Source organism: Lemur catta, chromosome 14 (assembly GCF_020740605.2).
Source record: "Lemur catta isolate mLemCat1 chromosome 14, mLemCat1.pri, whole genome shotgun sequence".
In the NCBI taxonomy this organism is placed as follows: Eukaryota; Metazoa; Chordata; class Mammalia; order Primates; family Lemuridae; genus Lemur; species Lemur catta.
Genome location: NC_059141.1, coordinates 43,324,173 through 43,340,277, shown reverse-complemented (window position 1 = coordinate 43,340,277; position 16,105 = coordinate 43,324,173). Strand labels below are relative to the sequence as shown.

General features: G+C 36.2%; 1 protein-coding gene across 1 annotated transcript in view; it reads right to left on the bottom strand.

The window, feature by feature from the left end:
- The window catches only part of REEP3 (receptor accessory protein 3), an 88,789-nt gene that overhangs the window by 49,315 nt on the left and 23,369 nt on the right, over positions 1–16,105 (bottom strand). The gene's annotated exons all lie outside the window — the stretch shown is intronic.

Below are 16,105 nucleotides of genomic sequence, written 5' to 3'. Positions count from 1 at the left end.
GTGTGTGTGTGTGTGTGTGTGTGTGTGTGTGTGTGTGTGCTTTGTCTTAACTTTTTAACCTTTGTATTCAATAGAGTAAGTCAAACAAATAAAGAGAATATCCCTAATACCTCTCTCTTCTAAGAGGAGAAAATAATAATGTATTTCACTTGGAACATGAGAAAGACTAAATGTCTTAATGAATAGTGGGACAATTTTTAAGGATTGCCACTATTAATATTATAATTTATTACTATTCCACTGTCAATATTTCTGAGTAATTTATTAACATCCATAATATTTTCTAGGTTGATTTCTTTTGGGGTTTATTTTCTTTAACACTGGGGTCTGCTGTAGATGTTTGCAACCTGGGAGGTTGGGCACAAAGCCAAAGTATGAGCACAATGTATAAAATCAAATAAAGTGTATTTTAGAAGGCCACCTACAAGATAAATGCGGGGCTTATACAGGAAATATTTGCTACAAGTAAAATTCACCTATAAATTTGAATATTGTTTCAGTTATAGAGGCAGGAAGAAAGAGTCATTTCCTTTTTCTTTATTTCTGCCTAAAAGGGAGAACTCTGCCAAAAAACTCAAGATACCCTTCGTCCCCACTAAGATAAAGTTGCCTTTTGAAATGTGTGAATGCTGGCTATGTTGAAAAATCTACACTATTTAAAAATGGGAAAAAAAACCCCTCAAAATAACAAAAACCACTTATGAGAGTGCAGTAGGAGGGGGATGGTCCTTGCATCATTTTTCATATGTGGAAATTACTTAAAATAGATCTTTTCTATACAGACGTTCAGATACAATCCATACTTCACCAAAATTGTTTTAGAGAATCATAGCATGTTCGAAATCGAGTCTCAAAAGCAACTAATAAGAATGGTCTAAATACAAGAAATCATAATATCAAAGCATAAAACTTAGCATCATTTCATCAGAAAATTGAAACTTCGTTTCCTGATTAACACTCTAAAAACAGCTTACTGTACAATTTTTATAAGATGTTGAAAAGTATAAAGCAATATAAAAATCACTAGTAAGTTCATTACTGAATGAACCATCTTTCTTTTTTATTAAGGGGTTTTCCAAGCGTTCATGATTTTTATAATTTTTATCAAATTTTTGCAAGTCTCATATATCATTCTCTCAAATGCTCTAAAAACACCATAAGAAAGCATCAATAACAGTTTAATAACAAAACTGATCAAGAGCTAGTTTATATCTAAACAAGTTACAAAACACTAATACCAAGGATTTAGACTTTATTTTCTATTATTCTTGTCATTATTTCAAAAAATTTATGAAAAATGAAAATATATAAAACAGAATAGTATTATTATATGAAATCTCCATATTCCTATCACTTGGTTTTAAGAATTACTGGAAGCCGCTTTTCCAGATTTTTCTATAATATCTCTAAAAAAACATTATTTTTAAACACAATTAACATATTTTAAAGACATAATTAATACTTGAATGATATAATTAGAATATAATTTAAAACATAATTAACATCTTAGAGCATAGAGAGATTTTTATCCTGCCTTTTCACTCAATGCTGTATTATCGGCATTTTCTTATATCTTTAAATATTCTTGAAGAACATCATTGAACAACTGCATGGAATATTCCTTCATATAAATGAAAAAAATCATTCAAATATTTTCCTTTTTGTCCACTATTTTAGCTAATGCTATGATAAATCTTTCCATGATTACTAATAACAGCAATTATTTATTGATACTTTGTAAGAGGCATGATGTTAAGCACTTTACAAATATCACTTCATTAATTTTCACAATAACATCTAGAGATAGGTGCTATTTTAAAATCTATTGTACAGATGCAAAGACTGAGGCTTAAAGAAACTAACCCAAGGTCATACAACTTGTGCGTTTCTTGCTGGATTTAAACCCAGGCACTCTCACTCCAAAATCTACGCTTACAATTTCTGTTTATTTCCAAATGACGTTTTCCTAGAAGTGTAATAACTGGGTATAGGGGTCTGAAATCTTTATGGTCTTTGATATACAGATTGCCAAAATGCTCTTTAGAAGGGTAAGCCAATTTATATTCTTACCAGGAATGTATGAGAATGCCCATTTAAAGACTATTTTTTAAAATAGGATAAGAAAAAAAGTCAAAAGATGAGTTAACTAAAGTAGAAGAGTTAATAGCCATCAGGCATTTTTTTTTCCAACAGATGAACTGTGTTTCTAAGATAATAAGATGTGAATTAGAACAATCATGCAGTGTATAAATCATTCCTAAAAGAAAAAAATCCCTAAATATTATAGTTAGTAGCATTAACATTTAATTTCTGAACTAGTTAAAATTTCCCCTAAAATTTTCCAAAAATTTTACATTTACAAATTCCTTAACACTATAAAAGAATTTAAAACTGTAGCTTGTTAGAAATAAATATAACAAATAATTCATTTTTGATAATAATCTACCTTGTTACTAATAGGACCACACTCACATAGGAATTACTTAGCAAATTCTCCTTATTTTTCTGCTTTCAGAGTCATGCTCCCCAACAAAATAATTGTAATTATGGTGTTCTATTGGACTAAAGGACAAAAAACAACTCAATGAGACTAGAAGTTAACTACAGTGGTATAGCTAATTAATATTACAAACAAATTATAGGATCAAATATCAGAATGGTGGAAGACAGATGTATTAGGATTGCTAAGAATTAGTCACAATTAACATATATGTGTCTTATATACACATTCTAAAAAGCAACACAAAATGCAACATTCCAGGCACTTATTAAAGAGTACAGACTCCATTTGTAATTCAGTTTACACTAGAGATGCTGCCTAAGACCAGTGAAATTTACATAAGATAGCCTGGAGGAAGGATGGGAAACAAGCAGAGGTATCTCCACTACTTCCCACTTCTGTGTTCAAGATGGAGACTGCTAGTCATTCATTGCATTTGTTTTTGCTGACCCTGGTCTCAGACACCTTGTCAACCTCATACCAACAAAGGACAGGAGCTAAGTAGACCTATCTGTCATCTTTTGGCATTCTTGTTCTAAACCTTTGTTCTCCTAGGTGGTATCATCCTAACTTTGGATCAAGCTTGATCATCAGGTTATATTCCTAAACCATTTTATCTATCTCCTTCGGGAAAAATGTCAAACTACATTTTTGATTTTTTTTTGGAGTATATTATAAAAAACCACTACATGAAACCTATAAGTAGTAGAGAAATATGGCACTGTTATGTTAGTCAGTATCCGTATATATGAAATTTCATGTGAGATTTACTTTGGAATTCAGTACAATGTAATGTTTAGCTTTCTTTGAGAAAATGATGCCCACTCTTCTATCTGAAAAGAATTATATTGTTCTTTTTTTCATGTATTTCCAGGAAACTCAGAGTCAAATCTGTTATTCAATTGTATCACCTATGGTGGTCCTCAGGATTGCCATATTTATATTTGTATTTACCAGATTTTTATTTTCTTTGATTTTTTTATAGTCTCAATTCTCTTGTTTTTCTTTAAAATTTAACATATCCAGTTGTTAAAAAAATTCTCAAATCATTTGAAAGAACATAATGGAACATACATAGTTAAAATGTAGTAGTCAGTGCAATTAAAGCACAAAATTCAGCTTTACTGTGCCAAGAAACCAAAAAAGAAAACTTTCAGTTTAGGTAGCTGTGATTGAGAACCTCTAGTGGTTCCCCAACTTAGCCACACATCAAAATCATCTGGTGAGCTGCTTCTTTAACACCAGTGTTCTTGTTGTTCGTAATTTTAACATAGGTAATTAATTTAAACAATAGAATAAGGTAGAAAATGCAAAGTAAAAATGTCCTATTTTGAAACAATGACTTTCCCCCAAAGATAAGCATGGAAAGTTTCTTGGGTATCCTTATGGTAGAATAATTTTTACGTATAAAACATACTAAAAACAAAAACATGTAAATACTCAAAAACTTATTTCCTCATTTTATTCCTAATTATTTTACTACATTTTACTATGCCCTGGAAGTTCTGTGCTATCTGTAAGGTGGAAATATGAAGTGTGCTGTGTCCACCTCACACGAGCTCAACATTTAGTGAGGTCATACTGGTAGCTTGAAAATAGGCTATTGTAGGGACTGTTTTACATCATGGAAATTAGCAAATGCTATGAATCAAGCCCCTTTCCCCCACTTGTTAAACATTACCAGCATATCACTGCCTACATGTGTTTTAGCCAAGGGAAACTACAGTATGTTTCTATCAGGACAACAGAACACCATACATAGGGAGAATTCACAGAATTTAGTGAAATCAAAAAGGCAGCCCATTATGAAAACCAAGTTTAAAAATGGCTTCATGCAAAATTAAGAAAGAGAAAGAGGACAAAATTTTCTATAGTTCACTCCAATTCTGTTTGAATATTAGTTCTCTAACATTAAACCAGATTGAATTCTAAAAACAGAATCAGAACCTTAATAAGGAATCCTACAGTCTGTTTTATAACAATGGTTTCCTGACTTTTTTAAAGATAGTATTCCCCCCCCCAGAGGAAATAATTTCTTAGGAAACTCATAAATAAAAGATAAATGCAATTAACAAGTACTTGAGAAAATTTAATTTTAGTTCCCAAACCTGTATATGTGTAAGAATCAACTGCGAAGGAGAATCTTTGGCAGAAGGGCCCAAGAATCTGAATTTCTAAGTTCTGCATCTTCAACAAACTAAGGTATGACAATATTATGCTTACTTTGGCTTTGGATTAAAACGGATTATGATTAAGCAAAATGTTTTCAGTGTGGTAAACTGGTTTTAGTCTAACTGGATTTTTAAAAGCAATATGAAAGTAATTATGGGTTATCTTTACTTTTGCCAAATTCTGTCCTTTACTTAGATGCTAAAACAAATGTAAGAAATCATGAAAAAGGAAAAGAGAAAGCCTTAAATAAACTAAAATGATAACAATTTAATACATCTTTGAAAATAATCAACTGTTGGCTGCTTAAGATCAAATGATTAAAAGCAGTGCAAGGTCTAGTGATAACCACTGTACCTCTGTATATTACCCATGTGATCAACTTTTCAAATGAGCCATTCTGCCACTGTTTAAGCAGCCATCAGGTAGCAAAAGTTTATGCATGATCACTGCGAAAACAGTATGTAATTTTTGTCTTAAATGAATTTTAAGAAAAGGAGATTTGTTGTTAAAAATCCCTGCTGGTAGAGAATTCCCATTTAGTAAAGCAATGGCCAAGTGGCTATAATCTTAAAGAAAAATATGAAAATTATAAACAGGAAGAAAGGGTCAAACCCATTAAAAAAAAAAAACCCAAATCCTGAATTCTATAACCAAGTGTATAAGTTTAAAATCACCAAGGAGAGAAAAAGACAGTGAAAATTCCTTTGAAAGACTTCATACATGTTTTTCACAATAGTCATCAAGAGCTATGAAGCTTGGAATGTTCATGTTGTCAGAGCTAACCTTCTAATTTTACTCCAGAGCTTCTAATTTCTACTCTAAAAGGAAAGCTAAAGATATAACTAGGGGTAAAAATCAAACCACAGCACAACAGACTTGAACTTCCTCCTCCCCTCACTCTCTCCCCCTAGCCACGCCCACTCAATCCCACCACAAGGGCCTACTATGTGGTATACCCCAATCAAAGCAAAATGTTTAAAGGAATGCTGAATTTAGTAGAGTATACTGTAGAACCAAGGGCTACAAACCCTTGAGGCACTCAAGTAACAACTCAGCACCCTGTGTGTAGAGTTCCACAGAATGGCTCCCACAGTTGAAAGAAAACAATGGTCCCTACAAATTCTACAGCATGCCACAGTTTACCAACTGTAGGATTTGCATTGTGATTGTCACTACAAACAAGAAATTAGTGGGTGGGGTAGGTGTTACTGTTCTGTTTCCACAGATGATAAAAGTAAGGCTCAGAGAGATTAAGGATTTTATGAATTAAGCAGCCAGCAAGTCTCGAAGCCAAAACATAATAAACATAATTTCAAGACTTGCACTCTTTCCTCTACACCAAAAAAAAAACTTCCCCAAAACAAAACTTGTACTACTTTGTACATCAGACAATGTATAGCTCATAGCAGATTCCCAATATTAAATTGAATAAAGATAACATTCAGAAGTTATCTTAGTAATTGTAATTGTGACCCACCAAATACACTACTGTCATATATAAGAAGAAAATCTGAGGCCTATTTTTGATTGTATACTATGTCTACATAAAGGAATATCTATATCTTTAATCAACATTCATCACATTCTCCAATCCCTATCAAACTGTTTAGGTAGCTATGTTTGAAGGAGTTAAGAATTACTCGTATCATCTGACCAACTCCTGACTCCTGAGTAATACTTAACTCAGAGGAACTGTTTACTTTTTTTAGTCCGTCCCTTAAGCACAGGATTTGTAAAACCTGAACTTACCATTAGCCCCATAGACTTAAAGATAACTTGAGAGTTCAGTTGTAATCTGGTGAAGAAAAATCACACACAAGCCAATTCTGAGAATGTTGAAAAAATTTCCTCTCCTAAAATACATCCCTATACACAAATTAAAGGATGAGTAAAGAAAGGCAGAAATATGGGTTCTACCCTATTTTGTGCAATTCATTCAATACCACATGACCATGAAGTGAACTTCCTTGAACTGAACTCATACCTAAAATTTCTGCCAAGTCCTCTCATACAACATTCATATCTACTGTGCAATCTCAGTGACAGTCACTTACAGTCACTTCACAAATGACCAACACAACTCTTTACTAGGTGAATTTAAAATTTTGTTTCCAACAATCTTTTAATTCTTCTCTATTAAATAAAAACACTGATGGCATACTATGTGCCAAGGCACTGTTTTTTCCTATCCCTAGGAATACATAAGTGAACTCACATTGCTTTTTAATTAAAACTAAATTTATGATGATTTGGAAACCAAAACATTCTATTTTCATATTTCTTAAGCCACTTCCTTCATTTCATTTATTCAGATCATTCTAGTTCCTCCAGTATCTCCACTCAGTAATTTTCTCCCGTGCCACTCCCTACAGCTAGAACAATCGCCCTCTTTATGTTAAGAACTCTCCTTCCTCTCATAGGCACCCTGCATGTTACTATTTTTAATTAATGAGGCTGAAAGGAGGTTTGGTCTCCTTATTTTGAAGAGCAAACAATAACAGTAATTATATTACAAAAATAACAACCAGAATATAAAAGTTAAGCATTATAAAAGCATTTTTAAAATATTCTCCATGTTCTCTTCAGACAGTCGAAACGGATGGAGGGAATTGTCTAAGTACTTTCTTAGTATAAGAAAATCACACAAGTGGGAATTTTATTCCCAACTTGGACAACCTAGCAGAAAAGGAAACAAACGTGTCATAAGAACTACACCATCACCTAATTTAGTTCTGACATCAGTAATTACAGCACAAAACCAGCATGCTGGCTGGCTGGTACTAACGAGCCTCCTGCCTCTTACGTAGCATTGTTCATTTCATGAAAGGCAGATTTGGATGACTGGACTAGAGAAAGGGTAAAGTCTCCACTGATCCTGACTTTGCTACCTTTTTCCTCTTTAAAGAAGCATATAAAAGTAATTAAATGAAGAGCAGTCCATCTATCAATTGAAAAGAAGGGGTGTTAAAATCTGTCATCTTGAGGGGACTGTTCTGTGTTAGACTAAAAAGAAATGACAATTAAGTGCAATGTTACTTGGTTGGATTCTGTATTAAAAACAACAATGCACCTATATAAGGCATTACTGGGGCAACTTGGACATCTGGGATATGAACTGTATTTTAGGAGTTAATATTTTATCAATGTTATATTTCTAAGGTGACATTTGTCTTGTGGCTATATAAAAGAATGGCTTGTTTAGAAGATATAATAATTGGGACTGAAATGTCATAATGACCACAACTTTTTTAAAAATAAAATTTTAATTTTAGAATAGTTTTATCGAAAAATTGTGAAGACAGTACAGATAGTCCCCATACACCCCATACCGGTTTCCCCTATTATTAAAATTTTACATTGCTTTGATACATTTGTTACAATTAATGAACTAATAATAATAGTTATTAACTAAAGGCCATACATTATTCAGATTTGCTTGGTTTTTACATAATGTCTCATTTTTGTTCTAGGATCTTATCCATTTACCATATTCCATTTAATCATCATGTCTCCTTAGGTTCTTCAGAAAGATTTTCAAGCCTATCTGATTTTTGATAGCCTTGACAGGTTTGAGGAGCTAGTTAAGTATTTTTTAGAATGTCTCTCAATTAGGGTTTGTCTGATTGTTTTTCTTGTGGTTAGACACAGGACATGGGTTTCTGGGAGGAATATCACAAAGATGATTTCCCATTTTCATGACACATCAAGGGTACATATGACCAACATGATTTATCATTGTTGATGTTAACCTGGATCACCTGGCTGAAATAGTATATATGTCAGGTGAAGTGACTAATACAACTTCCCAGCTTTCCATCCCATACTTTTTGGCAGGATGTTACTATACTTAAGGAGTGAAGAGTTACATACCACTTCCTTGAGGGTGGAGTATTGACATAAATTATTTGGATTTCTTCTGCATTAGACATTTGCCTATTCTCTATTCATTTCTTTCTTTTTTTTTTTTTTTTCTTCGAGACAGAGTCTCACTCTGTTACCCAGGCTAGAGTGCCGTGGCATCAGCCAAGCTCACAGCAACCTCACACTCCTGGGCTCAAGCGATCCTACTGCCTCAGCCTCTTGAGTAGCTGGGACTACAGCCACCAAGCCTGGCTAATATTTTTTTTATATATATATTTTAGTTGTCCAGCTAATTTCTTTTTTAGTAGAGACAGGGTCTCACTCTTGCTCAGGCTGGTCTCAAACTCCTGAGCCCAAACGATCCGCTCGCCTCAGCCTCCCAGAGTGCTAGGATTACAGGTGTGAGCCACCGCACCTGGCCTCTATTCATTTCTTTATTAAATCATTTATTTATATCAGTGTGGACTCATGGTTATTTATTTTACACTTTGCCTTATAATTCAATACTACTTCATTTTGCTGCTCAAATTGTGCCAGAAATGGTCACTGGGATCTCTTTCAGTTGGCTCCTGTGTCCCTTTCACACATCTCTACCATTGTTTTTATTTTGCTTTGAGCATTTCTTTACTTTCTGGCACTGCAAGATGTTCCAGGCTCATCTTCCATATTTCCTGTCCCACTGCTAGAATCATCCATTTCTCTACGGAGCTCTTATTTCCTTTTATTAGAAAATAGTATTTGAAACCAAGATCTGGACACAAGCTGTTCTTGTTCTGGAGTAGTGTTGATTTTAGGTCCTTCTTTGTCTATTTTATATGTTAACTAATATTTTCATAGGTTATTATGGTTTCTTTTTTTTTTTTTTTGAGACAGGTTCTTGCTATATCAGCAAGGCTGGTCTTGAATGCTTGAGTTCAAGCGATCCTCCTGTCTCAGACTCTCAAGTAAATGGGATTTCAGGTGTCTACCAACATGCCCAGCTAATTTTTATTTTTTTTATTTTTTTTTAGAGATGAGGTCTCACTATGTTGTCCAGACTGGTTATTGTTACCGTTTGATTTTGTTTATGAAGTTTGCCGAAATGCATTTATGTATACTTGTGAAACTTTATATTCAATAACTGCATTTTTATTAAGCAAGACTTTCCTACACTGAGAGCAAGTAAATACCTGTATCTCTCTATATTTTTAGTTCATTTATAGCTTATTTATTCATTGTCTTTTGGTGGAGAGGGAAGTAGATACCTGGTGACTTCCCTGTCCCTCACATCCTTGTCCTTCCTTAACTTCGAGTTCTGAGTTTGTGGCTTATGTCACCAAGTCTTCTGCTGGGGATTTTATCCTTACATCTAGAAGGCACATCATTAATAACATCTGCATTACCTAACAAAACTACCCCATGAATGCTGCTTCACCAGAAGTGCCAACTCCTAGACTCTGAGTATGGGATTTTCAGCTGTGCCACCGAGTATAGGGCTTTTCAATTTAACTCACCTCCCACCTCCACCAGCTTAGAGACCTCTAAGAAAACAACTAACCTTAAGAACTGAGGTGTAAACAAGAACATGATTCTGAGGTCTGCTGTGTGTTCATCTTCATTGCTGGCACTAGGTATAATCTCATAGTTAACCATCACCATTATATTTTACATATTCTAGTTAATAATTTTAATTCATTTGTATGTCCCTTTAGAACTTAGCCACAGTCTTATTTATCTTCCATATTCCCAATCTAGTACTACCAGATTTAAATGCAACGTGAGATTCTTCATTTCTCTCACTGGATGGGTCTTTGATGCCTCCTTTCCCTGAAAGGGGAACATCCACCCAACGTGTAACCCAGTCTTGTTGGTTCTTCCTTGGTGAGAATACAAGCATCCATCCTCCTGTTTTATTTTAAACTCATGGCCAATAATACATTTGGGCTCATGCCATCTTACTGGACTTACTGACTACTTTCCCAACCCATTCTTCTTTGTCCACTGCCAGATTAATCTAATATACCTCCAGCACTGCTGTGCATAAAGCCTTCCAACAGCTGGCCTCTCACACTCTCACCGACTACCCCTTCTGGGGCCACGTCAGAAGATAATATGAAAAGCACTGCCTTATATAAACCATCTGTTCCAATATGGTTTCCTCATTATGCCTCTTGTATTTCTATTTCCATCCTGGGATATGCTTCTTGTCTGGAATGCCTCCCTTCCTCCCTCCTCATCTGTCCTCTTCGCCACATGAATCATTCTAGCTTCCTCCCCTCCTTATCTGTAACCTGCCACTCTGACAGTGAGAAACTTTTACTTAATTGTTTAATTCCAGTATACTTATATAGTGGTTTCAGAATTGTTAACCTCCACCTCCATGCGATACAACTTTATCACTTTATCGATTTATCAACTAGAGTAGTGTTATGTGCAGCTCTTTTTGCCTTTAGTCTGACAGGCTCCCATCATTTCCAAAGTTACTTAGATCAGTACTGTTTTCCTCGATTCACTTCAATAATGTCGTTTCATATATTTGCAATATAGTTAGATTCTTTTGTCACATTCTGCATTCTATCCAGGATCCTCCAAGCTTCTCAATGATTTCTAAAAATTTGCATACATTAAGGTTCACTCTTTGAGATATAAAGTTGTATGGGTTTTGACAAATGCATGATGGCATTTATCCACCATTACAGTATCATACGGAATAATTTTACTGTCCTGAAAATAAAAACACCCTGTGTTTCACATATTTAATCCCTCCCCCAATTGCTGTTTAAAATCTCCATAGTTTTTCATTTTCCAGAATGGCATACAAATGGAATCAGATAGTATATAGCCTTTTCTGACTTGCCTCTCTCATTTAACATTAAGCATTGTTAAATGATTTTGTGTGGCTAGATAGCTCATTGTTTTTAATCACTGTATAGTATTACATTGTATGGATATACCAGTTTTGGTCATCCACTTACCCAGTAAAGGACAACTAAGTGAGTATAAACAAAGCTTCCATTAATATTTGCATGCAAGTTTTTGTGTGGGTATAAGTTTTCAGTTCATTTGGATAAATACGTAGGAGCATGATTGCTGGATTGTATGGTGCGACTATGTTCACAGATGATATTTTGCCCGGGCTAGAGTGCCGTAGCGTCATCCTAACTCACAGCAACCTCAAACTCCTGGGCTCAAGCAATCCTACTGCCTCAGCCTCCCGAGTAGCTGGGACTACAGGCATGCGCCACCATGCCTAATGGCTAATTTTTTTTCTATATATATTTTTAGTTGTCCAGATAATTTCTTTCTATTTTTAGTAGAGACGGGGTCTCGCTCTTGCTCAGGCTGGTCTCGAACTCCTGAGCTCAAACGATTCACCCGCCTCAGCCTCCCAGAGTGCTAGGATTACAGGCGTGAGCCACCGTGCCTGGCCTCCTTTTTCATTTCTGATTGAGGTTATGTGACTCAATCTATTTCTGGTTAATCTGGTTAATGGTCTATCAATTATGTTTATCTTTTCAAAGAGCAATCTTTTTGTTTCATTGCACCTTTGCGGTGTTTCTTTGGTTTCCATTTCATTTAGTTCTGCTCTGAGGTTTGTTATTTCTTTTCTTCTGCGGGCTTTGGGTTTGGTTTGTTCTTCTTTTCTAGTTCCTTAAGATGTGAAATGAGGTTGTTAATTTGTGATCTTTCTGTCTTTTCGATGTAGCATTTAAGGTTAGGAACTTTCCCCTTAGGACTGCTTTGATTTTGAAAGCTTGTGCCCCTTTGTCATTTAGTTCAGGAATCTTTTGATTTCCATCTTAATTTCATTATTGATCCAAGGATCATTCTGCAGCAGATTGTTTTATTTCCATGATTTTGCATAGATTTGAGTGTTTCTCTTGGATTGGTTTCCAGTTTTACTAGAAGATACGTGGTATGATGGCGGTGTGCAGTAGCAGGTGGCTCATGGCTAGCAGGTCCATGGTGGAAAGCTGGACCACAGGTGTGACATTGTGTAGCGTCACAGCCTGCTGGCTGGCACACAAAACAAAGAACTTGTTCTGTTTCTTGGCGGTAGGGACCATGGGGGTGTGGCCTGCTGGCCAGCGACCAAACACATAACCTGCTGCAGGGCATGCATGTCTGTGGGCCTTGGCCTACTCAGTAAGACCTGCTGGTTGGCCCCCACCACCAGGCAACATGGCCCACTGACGGGCATGTGGGTCTGTGGGGGCATGGCCTGCTGCACAGAGCACAGGTCCACAGGGGGTGTGGGCCTTGCCACAGCAGTGCACAGGGCCCAAGGGCTTGCTCCCACTGGTAGGTGTGTGGGGCCTTAGGTGCTGGGCTGCTGGATGGCTGGGGCTCTCTCTTCACACAAGTCCTGCTGAGGCTGCTACCATGGGACCTCTTGAGCTTCGAACTCCATTTGAGTTCCCCGGTGGTAGGTAGTGATGGGGTCCAGCCATGGTTATGCAAAAGCATCTGCTCTCTCTGCCCCCTCCCTGGGTGAGCAAGGGGCAATGTTGGGGCAGCTGCAGCAAAGCCGATCCCTGTGTAGACTTGGTCCTCCGGATTTGAGAGCTCAAAGAGTGGCATCAGCTATAGCAACCCTGGAACGGAGGCTAGTGGGTCCCTGCTAAGCATGCTCTCTGATGCAACTGTACTATACCATATCATCTCCAAGCAGTTCCCTGAGTAGTGCAGAGCCCCACAGTGGTGGTTGGGGGCCCCCTCAAAGCTCCAATCACAGTGTCTGGTCTGGGAACATGGAGCCCTGAGGTTCTGTCCTTTATCATTTCTGTATGTGTAGGGGGTCTCCCCCAGGCACCTTCTGATCTTGGCAAGTGGATCTCCCAGCCCAGTCTTCTTCATTCTGAGTGTCTTCCATTGGTTGTCTGATGATTGACAATGCTCTCTCCAAGAGGGCCGATCCATAGGTGAGCATCTACTTGCAGTTTTTGATCCTCTCCTAGAGAACAGTGTGTGTGGGCTGCTTCTGGTCCACCATCTTGGCCCTCCCTCCTCTTTCTCTCTCTCTCTCTCTCTGCCTTCTATGGAATGAATAAGGCACATTTCTTTGGTTTCTAGCTTTGTGCTATTAGACTACTTACATTGGGCCAGTTCTTGGTGTTCCCTGCCCAGGAGAACATGAAAACCAAAAAGTCAAGGTCATTAGGTCTCAGGAAATGCCCTTGGGAGTGAAGTTAGCTTTAGTGGTCTCTTTACCTTGCTGGGCTTTTGGCCTCTGAACAATCTGTAACTTTCTAATCAGCTCAATGGTACTTTTTGTTTTTTTAAAGTAACTCAAAATGCCTTTATTTTGACTGTTAGAGGAGATTACCATTAAACATTTCCAATTCTGAGGGCTGAGAAGCTCTTATATGCAGCAATAGTAAATTCTTTACATAATATTCATTGGTTCTGAAGTTTTTGGTTGACTATGTTGCCAACTAGTATTTGGTTTTCATTTTATGTATAAGAGTACTCCTGGTCTGAGTACTCTTATAAATAAGAATGGCTTCCATCACTGGTGAATTTTAAAAATGTTATTAAACAAATATTTTAGTTAGCATATTTTCAATGGGAGGGTCCATCATAGTTACCTTTGTGTCCATTTTTCCTTAAAACGAAACTCTAAACTGCTCTTTATATTTCAATTTTCAGAGGCTTTATTTTAAAAAAGGACAATCAGAAAAATCCATAAGGTGAAAGGAAATCAGTCTTTCATTAGGTGCTTCTGGAACTGAAGGAAATAAAGTGGAGATAAGGGAGTTCCCCACACCTGATGTGAATGATGTAAATCAGTCATCTCAGCTGCAGCTTATACAGGACGGTGCTTACCGTTTTTTGATGCTTACAGTGAAAGAGCTTTAAGACAGTAATTTCATGTTCAAGAACAGATTTTTTTTTTCTTTAAATGTACCCACCATTCAATTTTTAGGCCAAATTTGAATGATCTCAATTTTTATTCAATCCTAAAAGATTTAATAGTATAAAATAAAAACTCAGGAAGCTCTAATTCTTTCCCCAAAGATATATAAAGAGAATGGAAATGTGGTTCAGCATTACATAATGTTCCACCCACTCCAGAAACAGACATGAGTGCCTAGCAACAGTAAAGGGTCATCTCAGGAGAGTGCTGATTGCTCATTGGAGCATTCTAAACACAGATGCTTTTCTATCCTTATCACTTCCAGTCCCCGCTGAACACATGCTGGTTACCTTGGATCCCAGTGCCACCTCATGAAAATCTTCCTCTTATGACAATCGGTGACTGACACTCAGGGCAGCCTCTACCTTTTGGTTACATACTTGGAGCGGGGTGGGGGGGAGAAAAAGTTCAAATAAATTTTGAAACATTAGAAGAAAATAGGCATTCTGTACAACATATTCTCTGTGTTCTTCTTCCCCAGTGATATTTCTTTTAAAATATGAAATGTTAGTTTTCTTAGTGGTATTTTCTGACCTCATCTTCCATTCCACAGGTTTTAGCAGCAAGGCTGAAGCATCCAGCTCTTACTGAAGAAGTTATGCATGAGCGTGCCTAATATTATTTAATGCTTATGGTAGAAGAGCTTTTCTTGAAATAGTAATCTCATATTCAAGAATGGATTTTTATTTTCTTTAAATGTACAGCCATTCAAATTTTAGGCTAAATTTGAACCATCTCAATTCCTGTTCAATCCTAAAGGTGTCGTAGTACAAATAAAGACCCAGGAAGCTCTTGTTTTTTTTTCCCCAAAGATATAAAAAGATAGAAACGTAGTTCAGCATTACACAATGTTGCCACCACTCCAGAAAAGGAAGTGAGAGCACCTTTTCTAATGTTTCTTGCCTATTTGCATGCACCACCACCCCTTTTTTGGTGTGAAATACCTTGTACATTTTTCTTTATAGATTCTAAATATGCACCACTTGTCACCTTCATATGTTACAAATATCTTCTCCTATTTTCACTCTGTGATGTCTTATGATGAATGGAAGTGCTTGATTTTAGTCTATTCTAGTTTATCATTATCAGTCTTTTTCTTTATGATTAATGTTTTTTGTGTCCTGTTTAAGATTGTTTTTCCTTATCTTAAAATTGTGAAGATATTTTTCTATATTATCAAGAAATTTTGTTTTAGTTTTAAATGCAGTCAGATTGGAATTTATTTCTTGTGTATGGTCTGAGGTAGGTGGCTATGATTATACAAAAGTATGGAAGTCCAATTGACGCACAACCATTGTTACGAATAACAATCTTTCCCTACTGCTCTGTAGTGCCACCTTTGTCATAAAATAAGTGACCATATATGTATGGGTCTCTTTCTAGACTCTATGCTTTTATTGATCTATGTCACTACTGTTGCCTCAATACCACAGTCTTAATTACTGTAGCTTTATAATAAATCTTGATATATAATTGAGTCATCCCACTACTAATATCTGATCAAGTATGGCATGTTACTATTTTTGTTCTTTGCTCTTCTACTTTGAGATTGTCTTAGCCTTTCATATTTCCATATACATTTTAGAAATAATTTGTCAATTTTCTTCTCTTCTTTAGGTATACTTACTCCCTACTTCATGAACTCATGAAGTTTCTTTACTTTGAATACCCATAGC